Below are 16,764 nucleotides of genomic sequence, written 5' to 3' on the forward strand. Positions count from 1 at the left end.
GGTGCCCTTCTTTGGGCTGTATCAACATTAGGGTGGTGGAAGAGGTACGGGTTTTCCAGCAGATATAGAAGCACCAGTGCCATGAAGGGTCATCTTGCTAGACACACTCAGGGAGATTTGGTGATACAGAAATAGAAAAAGGGGCGGATGGAGCTGAGGAAGTATTGTGAGTGGAGTCTGAGGGGTTAATGTGGGAAATACTCCTCCTTGATGTGGAATCGGGGTCTCTTCTAACAGCTGCCTCCCTGTGATCCCAGCAGCTGCATGCTCCTCATCTTCCTGCAAACTATATACTCTTGTTTACCTTCTTTCTCAACTAACCTTTCAGTATGTCCTTGTTTCTTTATTTCCTTGCACACTTTAAGCAATGCTTCTGCCTGTTCTCTTACTCCTTGCTTCTTTATCCAGGGGACCTCAACTCTTAGAAAGTCTTTCCATGATCTGTCTTTATCATTTTACCATATTTGAGATAGATGGAGCCACGCTGATATCTAGGTAATCTTTAGGCTGACTTCTCTGGTTATCAGAGATTGACCACCCATTCTATGGTGTCCATTTGTGCTTAAAGGGGACATCAATCCACCCTTACACTATAGCTGTCCACAGGCATATGACCGATCAACCAAGTATTTTACAGTACATGTTCCCCCATTACCTTGGATGTCCATCTATTTAAGTTTAATCCAACTTCAAAAGCTGGAGGACCAACTCCAATATGTCCACCACACATCTATGTAACATATCTAGAGGTAGCCATAGTCATGGCACTCCAAATATTCCTTTAAAGAACAGCATATCTGAAAGCCAGCATAGACATGACACCCCAAACATTCCATCATACATCTGTAGCCAAGATAGATGATACCCCAAATAATCTATCATAAATCTGTACAGTATATCTGGAAGCCATGACAGATGTGATCCCCCAAATAACCCATCATAGAATTGTACATCTGTAAGCAACCTTAGATATGACACCCCAAGTACTGCTTTGCAAAACTGTGCATCTAGAATCCACCATAGATATGACACCACCAACTAATCCATCACAGATCTGTACATCTTGAGCCATGAGAGATACGATACCCCAAATAATCCATGTACATCTGACAACCACCAACTGTACATGGCAGCCCAAATAATCCATCATCTGTACCTCTATATTTCTTTCATTCTCTCTCTCAATCGCAAATGTTTCAGGTTTGCCCAGAAACTGAATTTCTGGGAAATTCAAGACTAATTTGATTAAGAATGTGAACTTTCTGTAGAAACAGCGTCATCTTTTTCTTCTTACAGATTCCAGTACAACCGAATGCCCAGGAGGAGATTCCAACCTGTGAGATTTCAGAGCAATGTCACAGTTTGGATCTGTGTGTACAGAGAAGAGAGATAGCAGTTACATAATACGGTTATAAAAAATACATCGAGTTTAACCAAGTGATGGGTGGGGATATGAAGTTTAGGAACGAGGTGCAAGTCACTTACAAAAGCATTAATGTTATTTAATTTTACCACATGACAGGAGGCTTCCTATTTTGCATACAACTTCCTTTACTAACTTCACATAGCAGTAAAGAAAAGAGAAAACGATGACCAATCAAAATGCAACAGGAGGTATATAATGCCAGCGGTGTAACTCCTCCTCCTCTTTCTTTACTGCTCCATCAGGCAAGACAGGTCAGAGTTTTTGCTCTTCCTTTTATTGATGGTTTTAACATGTTATTAATTTTATATCATGAGAGGGGGGTTTTCCGTTTATAGTGGGTCTGTTCCCTGTAAGGATTAGGTTGGAGCGGCAGGATTTTTTCCCTATGCCGCCATTACGTGCGTCTGCGCTTCCCTCCCAATCGGTCCGCCACCTATAACATCGGCGGATCGCTTATCTCTCTCTCCCCCTGGGGTAACGCTCACCCCTTCCTCATAGCTGAGTTACCTCAACGGTCTTACCTGTTTTTTCTTTTCCACGGCGCCGACGGAACTCTCCCGCCCGTCATCTGCGGCGGCCATCTTGTTTCTCGCATCGCGAGATCTGAGGCCGCCATCTTGGGCATCGCCGTGCTCAGGTCACTCGGTGCTCGGCTCCTTCTGCCCCCGTTTTCTACTTGCGGCAGACCTACAATCGGAACGGGGGTTCTCCAGGTCAGTTACCTGAGTCTGTGTAAGCACTAAAGGGGTTGACTACCCTGTGCTTCAGGGTGAGGCCCTGTTCTCTGCTGCTAAAGTGGTGTGACTACATACATCCACAATTACCTGGGTACAACCCAGAGGAAAACCCAATTACCCTGCTGGGGTTATAGGTACTGCGGGTACCGACACTATACAGACTACCTACTCTTCCTGCCCTGTGCCGTGCGCTCTGTTACGTAACCCTTGCTATCATAGATCAGAACGCAGCAAGTTTTCAGGCCATGATAGATGAAGCTGTAGCGGCCTCCATGGAAAAGGCCCTCGCCAGGGTTATGGCCACTTCAGCCGATCAGGGGAAAAACCCTGCGGTACCCCAAGCCCAGGACTATGATTCCGAAGCTTCCCAATCTCGGGGCTATACCGAAGCTCGTCCATCTAAACGACACTGGAAAGGAGATAGGGAGACTGCCACGGACAGGGGCAAGGCCCCCAAACTTAGCAAACTTGCTCCCTCTGTTCTCCCGCCAAGACACCATTATTCCTCGGATGAGGAGGAGAGGCTTTCTCCCTCCATGAATGTCGTGGATTCGTGGCAAGCCGCGGACTCCGATTCGCCGTATGATTTTTGGGGATCAGATGAGGGGTCACAAACTGGATTTCGACAGGGCGTTTTATCAGACAACAAACATCCTCCAGATGATCCAACACCAACCCGGGACGGGGAGGAGGTCATTCTGGGCCCTTCGGGCCAACGTCTCTTCGACCCAAGAAACATTCGCCACCCGCGGTCAGGGGACTGGACACCTCCTGATCACTTGGCGAGGTTCATGCATCTGTGGCTCCGCAAGCCCATGGACAAGACGGTACGTAACCGTCTACGTTCTGAATGTCCTCGTCCTTCGCTACCCGACCAGGTGGCTCAGACTCCCGAATTCGATCAGATCATGACCACCTTTATGTCTCGGGGAGGCCGTGACCCCCGTAAAGGGGTGGAGAAAGCATTCCATGGCACGCAAGATAAATTGCTGGACGCCATCGGCCCACTTTCCCGCATCTTATTTTTGGCGGATGACGCCCTCACTAGGGCTGACCAATTCGATACCAATATGGTTCGTGAATGGGCGCACGATATTCGTGAATGGGCTCAACGATGCTTCTGTTTCGTGGGCAACGCCAATGTATCCCTCTCCGCTGAGAGGAGGAAAGCAGCATTACTCCGTTTGGACGGAAAGTTGGTGGAATTGGGCACCAAGGAGCTAGGACCACTGGCACAGGGCAAACTCTTCGGTGACGCCTTTTTGAAGGAACTCAACAAACATGTGAATGTTTTCACGTCACTCAATAAAGCGCAGACCTCTATGAAGCGGGTCTTTAGAGGCAATCCCCAGAGAGGTGTTTTTGGCAGGGCTGGCCGCTACAGGGGCCGCGCAGCCAGCCGTTTCTGGCCTTCTGGCCCCCGATCTCAGAGGCCTCAACCATTTTACCCAGAGGTGGGCTACAGGCAGCCTTTCTCCTTCACCAGAGGGGCCGACAGAGGTCGTGGATCGCGTTCCCGAGGCAGAGCACGTTTCAACCCCACAGGTAAGTCTGTTGCCTCAGGTGCCTCTTACCAATCGTACTGCAGGTCGTATCTCTCTTTATTTTCAGAACTGGACGGACATCTCGACGGACGCTTGGATCCTTCAAACGGTGCAAGGCTATGTCATAGACTTGGTGGGCCTCCCGGAACAAGCAACCCCACCGCGTCCTCTGAGTTACTCTGCGGAAGACGACCAACTTATCGAGATCGAATTACAGGAACTCCGATTGAAGGGAGCAATAGAACCCGCTCACGATCAGGGAGGGTTCTTCAGCAATTTCTTCCTGGTGAAGAAAAAGACCGGGGATTTCAGGCCTGTTATAAATTTAAGGAGGCTCAACGCCTTCGTTCGATACAGGCACTTCAAAATGGAGGGCATCCACCTCCTGAGGGACCTTCTCCAGGACGGGGATTGGTTCACAAGGCTGGATCTCAAGGACGCATACCTGTCGGTGCCGGTCCACAGGACTTGCCGGCGCTTCCTCAGGTTCCTGTGGCAGGATCTTCCCTGGCAATTTACATGCCTACCGTTCGGCCTCAGCTCCGCCCCGTGGTGTTTCACCAAGCTGCTGAAGCCTGTAGTCACTCATATAGGCGCACAAGGAATTCGGTGCATTATTTACCTGGAAGACCTGCTTCTGTTTTGCTCCGACAAATCCAGACTGGATCTACACACACGCTTTACCGTAGATTTCCTGACTTCTCTAGGTTTCGTGGTGAACTTCCTGAAGTCGGAGTTATGCCCAAGGCAAACGGTGCAATTTTTGGGCTTTGTGATAGACTCCAGAACCAGCACGTTAAGTTTGCCGGTGTCAAAGATCACGGTCATCAAAAAGGAGCTGCGCAGAGTCATTCGTTGCCACTCCATCCCACTTCGTGTTCTGGCTCGGATTGTGGGACTTCTATCCGCTTCCATACAGGCCATATTTCCGGGACCGCTCCACTACAGAGCGATGCAACGGTTGAAGACCTCCTTCCTTCACCGGAATCCTTCCTACGATCAAACAATTCCGATATCGGAAGAAGTCAGGGAGGAATTCAGATGGTGGCTCGACAGCATGGAGGCATGGAACGGCCGGGCCATCTTCGGGAGCTCGCCCGACATCGTTCTGGAATCGGACGCCAGCGTTTGGGGCTGGGGCGCGACGGGCGAAGGCAGGTCGACGGGAGGGACTTGGTCCTCTCAAGAGATTTCTCTTCACATCAATTGTCTGGAACTCCTCGCGGGGTCATTTGCAATCCGCAGTCTGACAAAGGGCAGGTCGAACTGCTGTATTCTTCTCCGGATGGACAACATCTCGGCGGTGCGTTATATCAATCGCCTGGGCGGAGCCCGGTCTCGGCGGAGCCCGGTCTCGGCTCTTATCCGAGATAACGAAGGAGATCTTCGAGTTCTGCCTTCCCCGCAATATCTCGCTCAAAGCGGAATATCTCCCGGGGGAGACGAATCTGACGGCAGACTGGTTCTCTCGACATTGGAGGGACAACAGCGACTGGAGACTGGATCCTCGGATCTTCCAGAGGCTCTCAACCAGGAGAGGCCCCTTTCGACTGGATCTGTTTGCTTCCCGCAACAACAGACAGACACACGATTATTTCAGTTGGCTTCCGGACCCGGAGAGCAGGGCAGTGGACGCGTTTCTCCAGCAATGGCCGGCCGAGGGGGCGTACGCGTTTCCTCCATTCTCCATGATAGCGAGGACAATTTAGTACCTAAGGAATCAACGTGTTTCCCTTCTAATCATCACTCCCCTTTGGCGGAGCCAACCATGGTTTCCGGATCTCTTGGCGCTGTCCTACATGGATCCACTACTCCTACCATCGTATCCGATGCTCCTCACGGATCCGAAAGGGAATCCCCATCCCCTGGTGATCGAGAACCGCTTCGTTCTGGTGGCTTGGTCTCTTTCAGGGGAGCCTGGCAGACCAGCAACCTATCGCAGACGGCTAGAGACCTCATATGGGACTCCTGGGCACCGGGACCAGCAGATGTTACTTATCAGCTTGGGATTCCTGGTCCTCTTGGTGCGGTGAACGGAACTTCGATCCATTTACTGCACCTGTGTCTGCCATCCTGAATTTCCTTTCCCATCTTTTCTCTATGGGCCGCTCCTATCGCTCTCTCAATGTAGTTCGTTCCGCAATTTCTGCGGCGCATGTCCCCACCTCGGGGATTCCTGTCGGTAGGGACCCGCTGGTGTGTCGCCTACTTAGGGGTATACGATTACAACGGCCACCTGGACCTAAATATTCTCATCTGTGGGACGTAGAGTTGGTTCTCCAATTTCTCAGGGATTGGCCGACAAATGATAATCTGTCCCTCAGACAACTCTCGGCCAAATTAACTCTTTTATTATGTCTAGTTTCTTTCAGACGGTTCTCTGATATACGAGCGTTTGACATTGACGGTTTTTCGGTTTCTCCTGAAGGGGTTACTTTTAGAGTGTCTCGTCGTACCAAATCAGACTCTTCTTCGGTGTTTTATCCTTTCTTTGCCTCCGAACCACAGTTATGTGTGGTGTCTACTCTTCATCGGTACGTGGAGCTCACGTCCACCCTCCGGGTTTCGACTGTGGGGCAGCTACTTGTGTCCTATGTTAGACCTCACGTTCCCGTCTCGACTACCACGCTCGCGAGGTGGATACCATGGATCCTATCTCTGGCGGGGGTAGATTCCTCTTTTGGGGTGCATTCGGTACGCGGGGCAGCTGCCTCGTCGGCCTTCTTAGCGGGCGCTTCTCTTGCAGACATCCTTCGTGCGGCGGACTGGTCTAGAGAATCCACTTTCCGGACTTTCTACTTTCGCCCGAGCTCGGGTGCGGCCATGTGTCTATTAAATCAGCGTTAAAAATGCAAAATAGGAAGCCTCCTGTCATGTGGTAAAATTGAAGATTATGCTAGCTTTAGTGTACTTATAATCTTAATTTTAGTAATGACAGGAGGCGAGTATTTTCCCACCTCTTTTTTCTTTCCCACCCATAGGTCAGGAGACTCACGCAAGTACAATTGTAATGTGGTTTTGTCTCATCTTTATCATTTCGTTTCTCTTCAGGTGGTGAGGTTGTGCTGTTTATGTGCAATATTCATTTTCTGTTAAAATATGTGCGGTATCTAGATGTCAGTTCATTATTACGTCCAGGTTCAAATCGGTTTCCTAACCCATTGCACGCTTTCTTTTCAGTGTAAATCCGCAATGTTAGCGGTTTCGTCTTAGGATGGACGTTTTGATGTTTGACCTTCGACTTCAGAAGATCTTGGTTCAAGCAAGTTCCCTTTGATGATGGTCTCAAGTTTCGGGATCAGTCTTCTTCGGCAAAGTTCCTCTGGTTTGGTTTTCTTCCGGTGATACGTGTGGTAGACGGTTGGACTTTGTTCTTTGGTTTCCTGATGTCGCTTATGAAAGAGGAGGAGGAGTTACACCGCTGGCATTATATACCTCCTGTTGCATTTTGATTGGTCATCGTTTTCTCTTTTCTTTACTGCTATGTGGAGTTAGTAAAGGAAGTTGTATGCAAAATACTCGCCTCCTGTCATTACTAAAATTAAGATTATAAGTACACTAAAGCTAGCATAATCTTCAATTTTAAGAATTTATCTACACCCATTCTAAAACTGTTCACTGTTCCTGCTGTGACCACGTCCTGGGTGACCATTCCACAGATTCACAATTCTTATGGTAGAGAAGCAGGGCCGGCGCCAGCACCCAGCATACCTGGCAAGGGTCGGGGCCCACTGCTCCTGGGGGGGTCCCACTGCGCATTGTGCCAAGAGGGGAGAGCTGGGGCCCCGGCACTCCCCGTTCCGATCCCTGAGGAGTAGACACGCGTTCTGCAGGATGCAGGATCCCACCAGACACGCTGCATGGAGTCTGATCCACCCTGCTGTGACCCTGAGAACCCCTTTGCTGGACAGTGCATGGTCTATATCACTTCCAGATCTGGGGATTTCAGGTTGCAATTAAGTTGATAGGGAGATGAGCTGCGGCTTCCCTGCACTTCAACAACAAATCATATGTGAGGGGGCCATTGAGGGGGTCATTATACTGTGTGAGGGGATCATAAAATACTGTGTGAGGGGGCCACTGGGGGGCATTATACTGTGTGACGGGATCATTATACTGTGTGAGGGGGCCACTTATACTGTGTGAGGGCCCTTAACACAGTATAATGACCCCCAGTGCCCCCCCCCCCCCATACAGTCAGTATAATTGCAGCAGGCGCCTTCCCCAGGGCCCTGTAAGAGGAAAAAGTTTTGTGATGCCAGTTACAGTGAAGCAACAAGAGCACAGAGCCCCTTTTAGTGATACTGTGGATTGTACCCAGGTATAGATTTGCCAGAATGGTGTAGGGTAGCCTACAATGTCCCTTAATGTTGGTGCACGTGTCATGGTGCTCCTACCTGGATACGACTGGACCCCAGGCGTTTGCCCCAAAGCAATGAAAGGGGGGTTGTTGATGAAGGGGATGATGAAATTAATTGAGTCCAGACCTTGTGATGAATTTCAATAACAGCTTTACTTTGCATAGACATTTCTCCAAACGATTTACAGGCTTTGTCTTGGTTCTAGCAGGCTTTAGCATTAATGGTGGCAGGCAAACTCCTCTTTACTACATCTGTCGCTCTCTGGCTCTGCTGTGCTGACAGGCTGGCTGTATACCTTAGCGTTAGCTGTAGGCTGCAACTTCCTTCTTTAGTCCGACTCTAGATTTGTCCAGGGAAAACTTTACTCCTGGCTTCTGAGGCTTCAAGCTGTGGCCTCCACATCCAGCAAAGCTGAAGGTGCTCTAGCTGGCCTAGACAGGGCTTGGCGTGGGCACATCAAAGGGCGGCGTGCCCAGCCCTTGCTTCCTTCCCCTAGCAGGGGGTAAGCTAGACTTTCCCCTAGCAGAGGGTAAGCTAGACTGACTCTAACTAGGACTGCACCCTCCCTGCAGCAAGTGGGACATGCCCACCACACCACAGAGGGGGTGTTAGAATAGAATGGAAAGCTCCATTCTCTGTACCTGTAGCTCTGCCATTTATGCTGCCACCTGCTGGTGAACCAGGCACATTATATTTTAACACAACAGTTGCAAAATAGGAAATGCACATTATAAAGGACCTGGAAATAAATATACAGAATGACATTAGGTTAACCATAGGAGATAGTAGCGAGGTGCAGAAGTGGTAATGCCACTTAGAGGCATAACATAATGACCCCCAGTGCCCCCCTTTCAGTATAATGATCCCAATGGCCCTCCATACAGTATAATGACCCCCGAGCCCCCCTATACAGTATAATTACCCCCTGTGCCCCCCATTAAATATAATGACCCCAGTAGCACCCCATACAGTATAATGACCCCCAGTGCCCCCTATTCTGTATAATTACCCCCAGTGAGCCCCGATACAGTATATTGTCCCCCAGTCCACCCTCTATACAGTATGACCCCCCACTGCAGTTTCACTGCTGAGTAATTTGTGCAAAATACCACAAGGGAGGCCAACAGTGTCTTTTTCGCCCAAGGGCCCACTGTCACGGATGAAGTTAGCAGATAGCTGGAACATATAAATAAATGAGCGACTGGCTTGATCCCAAACTAAGGAGCTTATTGGTGAGCCCTATAAAACCCTAAGAGCTCTCCCTGACTGCTATGCACATGCAAGGGTCTGTATGGTAGACAATTGCATGCCCGCATACCTAATACTGTGTGACACCTGAAAACCCTATAATAGTGAGGGGACACGACCACCGGCTCCCTGCACTTAATACGGACGGAGTCAGGGTCACCTAGAATCAAGCCAGCAAGGAAACACAACAAAGTAAATTACTTATCTGAACAAACAGCAGAAGCAGCCTCCAGCAGTGAACACCTCATCCAGGATGTAGTATAAACCGCAAAGTGAGGCAGTATGGGAGGGATTATAAAGGAAGACAATTAGTCTAATAAGTGACACCTGGCAGAAGGAAAGGAGATGAGAAAGTGAAACCAAGACAAAGAACATAATACAAGAGGTAGAGAAGAACGTCTGCCAGATCTTCTCACAGAACTGGCGGTGACACCCACATGAACCTGGAGCAGGCCCTTGTCTTGACGCCTCTTGTCTTTTGAGGGGATTTTATATGGAACAGCTTTTCCCCATATTTTTTATAATCTGTATTTGTATAGGTTAATAGGGTTCACATTTAGACGTCTCTTCCCAAGACTAAGTAAATTTAATTCTTCTGATTTTGCCTTATAACTTTCCCTCCATGACCTTTATCAATTTAGTTGCTCTTCTTCACACTTTTTCCATCTCCAGGGTATCCTTTCTGTGGACTGGTGCCCAGAAATGAACTACTTGAGGCCTCATCAAAGCTTTGTAAAGCTGTAATATTACATCCTTGTCCCACGGGTCCGTGCCTCATTTAATACATGGAAATATCCTGTTACGTGCAGTACCTTCCGAGTGTGTTAAGCAAGCTTTTTAATTGGTTTGTCCCCATGAAGTTATTTAGAGATGTCTATACCTGGCCACATTTTTACAGCAATAGGTAACTGTAAGTGTGTACTAACCTTTACGTCTTGCTACCATCACCTCTCTTTGTATCATATGGGAGTCGGCCAAGTGGCATATGGGGTAGGAACCGGTTATTTTGGGTGTCAGCGGCAGCTAGTGCTTGCTGACACAGTTTTTTCTTAGTGTGGCTGAAAAGCCGATCCGGGCCAGTTCTTATTGGGAGCAGCCAAAGAGCAGGGTGGGTGGCTGTTCCCCACGTCCAGGCCAGGTTTTGGGCTGGGATTTAAAAACCCAGCCAGCAGCTCAGCTGGGTGTGGAATAATCCTCCAGGTGATAGAGGAGCTGTGGAATCTCTGTATTGGGATCTGAGGCTGTGTCTGTGTTTGAGGATTGTATGCCTGCGACCTGTCTGGAAGGACAAGGGAACGACATCCAGGTCTGGGACTCTTTATGCGGTACCCGCAGCAAGGTGTGAACGGAACACCAGGATTTAAACCAAGGTGACTTTGTTTATATTTTGTTTTCTGCTTTTTTGTGTGAATAAACACAGAACTTTTCCTTTTCAACCACGGTCTTGCCTCTGTATTGCGTCCGCTTACCCTGCCTACCAGAGCAAATCCCTACAGTGTATATGTATGTGAAAATATATATATATATATATATATATATATATATATATATATATATATATAGTAAAGCTCTGAAGCGTGGTAGGGCAGTGTGGCGGTGACACAGACACAACAGTCCCGATGCAGTAACGTAGCGATTTATTTCAGCTCCACACGGATTAAACAATTGCAATGAGCCGGACCGTGGTTTGGTTACACGGACGCCAAATTATGCAGTGGGTCAGGATATGGGTATAATAGTCTATCGTTTTGTTTGTGATGCCAATTGCAGTGTGCGCAGGGTACTAACACAGGGCCCTCTAAGGTGTTGTAACTCACGTACCAGGTTAGGAATGCCAGAGTGTTGTAATGTCTCTGTATGGTAGTGGTAATAGTGTCAACGGTGTCTCCTACCTGGGTACGGCTGGACTCCTGGATCCTGACTCACTTGCAATAAAATTGAGTGTAGTGCTAGTAGGAGTAATAGAGGGATTTGCAGCAGTAATTGAGATCCAGACTTTGGGTGAAGTTCAAACTTGTCTTTACTGGTGATAACTTTCATCAAAGCAAGATACAGCATTAGTCTTTGGTCCCAGCAGGTATTGGCAATGTGTGGTAGGAATTTATCTTCTGCTCTCTCATGTGCCTGGAGCTTTTGCAGGAAAGGACGTCTGCTTAGTAGCTCTGTAATGTGGCAGGAATTTGGCTTCTGCACTGCCCAAAACAGAGGGAAGTCCCGCCCAACAATTACATTATGCATAAGGATTTTTACCACCCCCACTTCATCTTCCACTCTTCCCAGGATACCTTCTGGTGTCACCATGAATACATATAACATTCACAAATTGATCCGGTATATAGGTTCTGGGTACAAGGCTGGCATGTACTAAGGTCACCAGACTACCCGAGTATAGCAAAGACATGACCGGGCAGTCGTTCACAACCAGGTTGCACACTTGTGGCTCAGTCTCTAGGCCCACGGTAGCCAGACACGACGAAGCTGCAAACAGGGATTGGCGTCGGCTGTAGTTACATTCCATAGCCTCGGTGGCCAGTGGACACTGGGCCATGATGTGACCAAAATCCCGACACCCCCAACACTGGACCTTCCCTGGTCTCCTAAACATGAAGTCTCTCCTGGGACCTAGGGTTTCTTTGTCATCCCCTTTTGCCAAATGACACCGTTTGCCAATCGGCCCTACCATTCCCTGAGGGGCCCGGGATGGTGGGCCCCTCCTGGAGGTTTCCCTCTGTGGCAACAAACTTCTCCACTAGTTCCACTAGATGGTCCGCCCCCTGGGGATCTCCCTGGCCAACCCACCGCTGCAGCTTACTGGGGAGGGCCTGGGAAAAAAGGTCGATGACACCCTCTCAACAATCTGTGCTGGAGTACAGACATCTGGTTCCAGCCATTTTTTTACCAGATGGAACAGATCAAACATTTGGGATTGAGGGGGCCAATCTGACTGGTATGCCCAAGCCCTGACTCTCCTGGCCCGTACCGCTGCCGTGCATAGTCTCGAACATCTTGCTCGCTGAGGTCATGATAGGCTTTCTGGGGGTCACCTATAAGGTAGGGTGCAAGTACCGCTACCCAATATTTCGGAGGAAGCTTTTCACTTTGGGCTGCCCTCTCAAAGATGGTAAAGTAAGTCTCAACATCGTCCCCTGGAGTAATTTTTTTGAAGGGAGCGTTGCACGGCCTCCCTGGCATCCCAGCTCGTAGGGCCCCTCCCTAGGTGGGTCTCAGAACGTGCCAACACCACCTCTTTTAACAACGGCATCTGTTCCAGCATTAGACATGTGGTTTGTTCCTGGGACTGGCACTGTTGCTCCAAGGCACGTTCTTAGGCCTGCACCAGAGTTTTTACCACTTCCTCCATAGGGTGGGTTTGTGACTGCAAGGTGGATAGGGACTTCACCCAGGACATCAACAGTACACCATATAACTCCTACCAGAATCTTCGTGAATCCGCCGATTCACAGGCAATGCTCCTCGGAGTGACTGCAGAGTTTTCGTGGACTCGCTGATCCACAGGCAAAGCCGCCCTTGTAGCTGCTGAAGCGAATCTTTAGCGTCTATATGTGTCACACCTTACTCTTAGCAACGGCTCTCTCCTGCCCGCATCCTCCACCACTTGTAAAGCTCTGAAGCGTGGTAGGGCAGTGTGGCGGTGACACAGACGCAACAGTCCTGATGCAGTAACGTAGGGATTTATTTCAGCTCCACACGGATTGAACAATAAACAGAAATAACACCAAAGAAAGTGTTCGCCTGGCTCGGCTCCTATATTGATGGAGCACCCCTGCCTCATGCTCCCAGGGGTGCTGGTAATACTCGGCTCTGTTACCAGCCTGCAGACTGCTTCTGTCCCTCAGCTAGGTTCTTTTACAGAGACACCTTTGATAAGGCACCCTTTTCTCAGCTGAACGGACTGAGTCTCCCACACTCTCTGTAATGGAGTGGTGAATCCCACTACCACCTATTCACCAATCTAACATAGCCGACCCAAATTTTACCCTTTACCAACAGTTTAGCAGCTAGGCTCCTGAACAAAACAACATTATCCGACTTTTAATATCTCTCCCAGCTTAACTTTCTGGTCAAGATATACACCCCCTCCAATACAATTTCTGCTGTCTGCCTACAATAAATATATATATATATATTAGGGGTGCACCGAAATTTCGGCAGCCGAAAATATCGGCCGAAAATGCACCTAATCCACTTCGGCCGATATTGTTACATATCGGCCGAAAATATGGGGTGTGGGATTTGTCACCCACCATCTGCGGGCGGGCGGTTTACTTTGTCACTGCATCTTTATTTTACCTTACAATCGTGAGGCTCCAGTAACTAACAACTCTGCAGGCAGAGCGGAGGCCGGCGTAACGTCACTTACTCACGTGACGCGCCTGCTCCGCCTCCTTCATTCATAAAGTGGGCGGAGCAGGTGCGTCACGTGAGTAAGTGACGTTACGCCGCCCTCCGCTCTGCCTGCAGAGTTGTTAGTTACTGGAGCCTCACGATTGTAAGGTAAAATAAAGATGCTGTGAGCAGCAGGGCCGGGGCTGTTATGGGTAGGGGGGATCGGTCTATGGAACTGCTATGGGGAGGGGGGATCTGTGCACTGCTATGGGGAGGGGGGGATCTGTGCACTGCTATGGGGAGGGGGGATCTGTGCACTGCTATGGGGAGGGGGGATCTGTGCACTGTTATGGGGAAAGGGATCTGTGCACTGTTATGGGGAAAGGGATCTGTGCACTGTTATGCCCATAACAGTGCACAGATCCCCCTCTCCATAACAGCGCCACCCACAGATCCCCCTCTCCATAACAGCGCCACCCACAGATCCCCCTCTCCATAACAGCGCCACCCACAGATCCCCCTCTCCATAACAGCGCCACCCACAGATCCCCCTCTCCATAACAGCGCCACCCACAGATCCCCCTCTCCATAACAGCGCCACCCACAGATCCCCCTCTCCATAACAGCGCCACCCACAGATCCCCCTCTCCATAACAGCGCCACCCACAGATCCCCCTCTCCATAACGGCGCCACCCACAGATCCCCCTCTCCATAACGGCGCCACCCACAGATCCCCCTCTCCATAACGGCGCCACCCACAGATCCCCCTCTCCATAACGGCGCCACCCACAGATCCCCCTCTCCATAACGGCGCCACCCACAGATCCCCCTCTCCATAACGGCGCCACCCACAGATCCCCCTCTCCATAACAGCGCCACCCACAGATCCCCCTCTCCATAACAGAGCCACCCACAGATCCCCCTCTCCATAACAGCGCCACCCACAGATCCCCCTCTCCATAACAGCGCCACCCACAGATGAATTTCATTCATGAAAAAGAATTATTAATAAAATCATTAAAAAAAAAGTATTTTAAAAGTATTTGGGCAAAAAGGCAGTTTCGGTTTCGGTTTCGGTTTTCGGTCAAGGGCATCCTGAATTTTCGGTTTCGGTTTCGGACCAGAATTTTCATTTCGGTGCACCCCTAATATATATATATATCTTTTATCATAGTTTAGTAAACTGTTTATGCACTTAAGTTGTGTTAATCCTATTTTTTCCCCAAAACTTCTGATCTCACAATAATACACACTGTCACTCTTTTGGGGGACAGCCCCTACTAATGAACCAAATCCCTGAGTCTCTCTGTAGGAGCTGATTAAGGCTTCTTGCACACGGCCATGTGTCCCCCGCGGGTTCGCAAATCCGGAGATGCATTGCGGAAGCACGAATTGGAACCCCACGGAAGCGCTACGGAGTGCTTTCGTGGTGTTCCGTTCCGCAAAAAGATAGAACTTGTCCTATCTTTTTGAGGAACGGGCGGATCTTTGACCCCATTCAAGCAAATGGGTCTGCAGCACGGGCACGGCCAGCACACATCCGTGTGCAAGAGGCTTAATAGACCTGCAGTCACTGATTAAAGATTAAAGTGGTATACTCCGGTCACGTGATCACTTTTCATCCATACTGATGTAACATCACCGTTAGGGCCACATGATGTCACATTCATTATATAGAAGGAATCATTTATTATTTCCTATATACAAAAATAAAAAATAAAAAAAATGTAAAAACCCTCCACAAATTTTGGTGCACATTAATACATTTATTGCAATATTCACCTTTTTTTTTTTTCTTATCTTTTTTAAGCAAACTTAACTTTATACTCTTATTTTGCAAGCATAGTCGGCATAATTTAAAGCCTCTACACAGAGAAGCTGAAAGCCCTCAGTCGCTGATACTGTGGCCATTTTAAATATTTTTTTGGAGAACCCCTTTAATAATGTGGAAGGAACTAAATCCATGCAACACATTCCAACCTGTCCAGGGAAAGTACTCTCAGCTTTTATCTTCTCGCTCTGCTGGCTAGCATGCTCCACAGAACTGTTTTAGTTGAGCAGCTATGCAGAGATTTTAATAGGACATGTGCAATGCTTCATTTCTCCTGTGGTGGCGCTGTAGGGGAATTGAACGTTTCCTGTCAGGCTCTCCCACAGATCACACAGCCAGGGTCACTACACAGAAGGTTAACAAGCAAGTATGGGGGACAGACACAAAGCACAGATGGGAGCCCAGAACACAATACACAGTCACAAGCACTTACATGGTGCCACTGCCTAGTTTAAATCCCCCAGCCTAGCTTCTGATGGGATGCCGAACCAGAGCCCTGAATGGTTCAGAATCTCAAGCCTCTGATTGGCCGACCAGTTAACGCTTGACCGGTTGGAATACCAACGCTAAGAGAATGACTGTGCTACTGTAGCATGCACCATCCCCTGCCGCTCAGTACTATGCAGTGGCTACCGGCAGAAGGGACAGCGGAATAGAAAGAGCTAGCTGTACGACAGTTGTACATTTTGCTCCTGATCTCCCCCAGACAGAAACCACTGGATCATAGTCAGGAAAGATTATAGCACAAGTTCTGTACAGACACACAGCCAGCAATTAAAGATGGGGCATTTCAGCTTGAAGCCTTCAGAATAATTAGTGCAGCTCTGAAGTATAATGCAGGATGTAATTCAGGATTAGCTCGAAGCCTGCAGAATAGTGAGTGCAGCTCTGAATGCAGAATGTGACTCGGGATTAGTACAAGATAAGCAATGTAATGTATGTACCCAGTGACTCCACTAACATAATAGGGAGTTCAGCTCTGGAGTATAATACAGGATGTAACTCAGGATCAGTACAGGGTAAGTAATGTAATGTATGTACACAGTGACTGCACCAGCAGAATAGTGAGTGCAGCTCTGGAGTATAATACAGGATGTAACTCAGAGTATGAAGAAAATAAATTGGTTGGTCCAGCTTGTATTCGTGGTAATCCAAAGGCTTTATTCAATATTCAGTATAAAATCCAGGTACAGTCATGAGTAAGGGCTAAGATTGTATTGTGCCCGAAACATGTAGACCTGCATTCCTGTACCTGGATTTTATACTGAA

At 48.7% G+C, this 16,764-nt stretch overlaps 1 protein-coding gene across 1 annotated transcript in view; it reads right to left on the reverse strand.

Moving 5' to 3' along the window:
- LOC121008100 (histamine N-methyltransferase B-like) overlaps positions 1–16,325 on the reverse strand; it is a 261,257-nt gene extending 244,932 nt beyond the window's left edge. The window contains exon 1 of the mRNA XM_040440448.1: positions 16,242–16,325. The gene's annotated coding sequence lies outside the window, so the exon portion shown is untranslated. The remainder of the gene's footprint in view (positions 1–16,241) is intronic.
- Positions 16,326–16,764: the final 439 nt, after the last annotated feature.

The sequence above is a fragment of the Bufo bufo genome, chromosome 7 (genome assembly GCF_905171765.1).
Source record: "Bufo bufo chromosome 7, aBufBuf1.1, whole genome shotgun sequence".
Classification (NCBI taxonomy): Eukaryota; Metazoa; Chordata; class Amphibia; order Anura; family Bufonidae; genus Bufo; species Bufo bufo.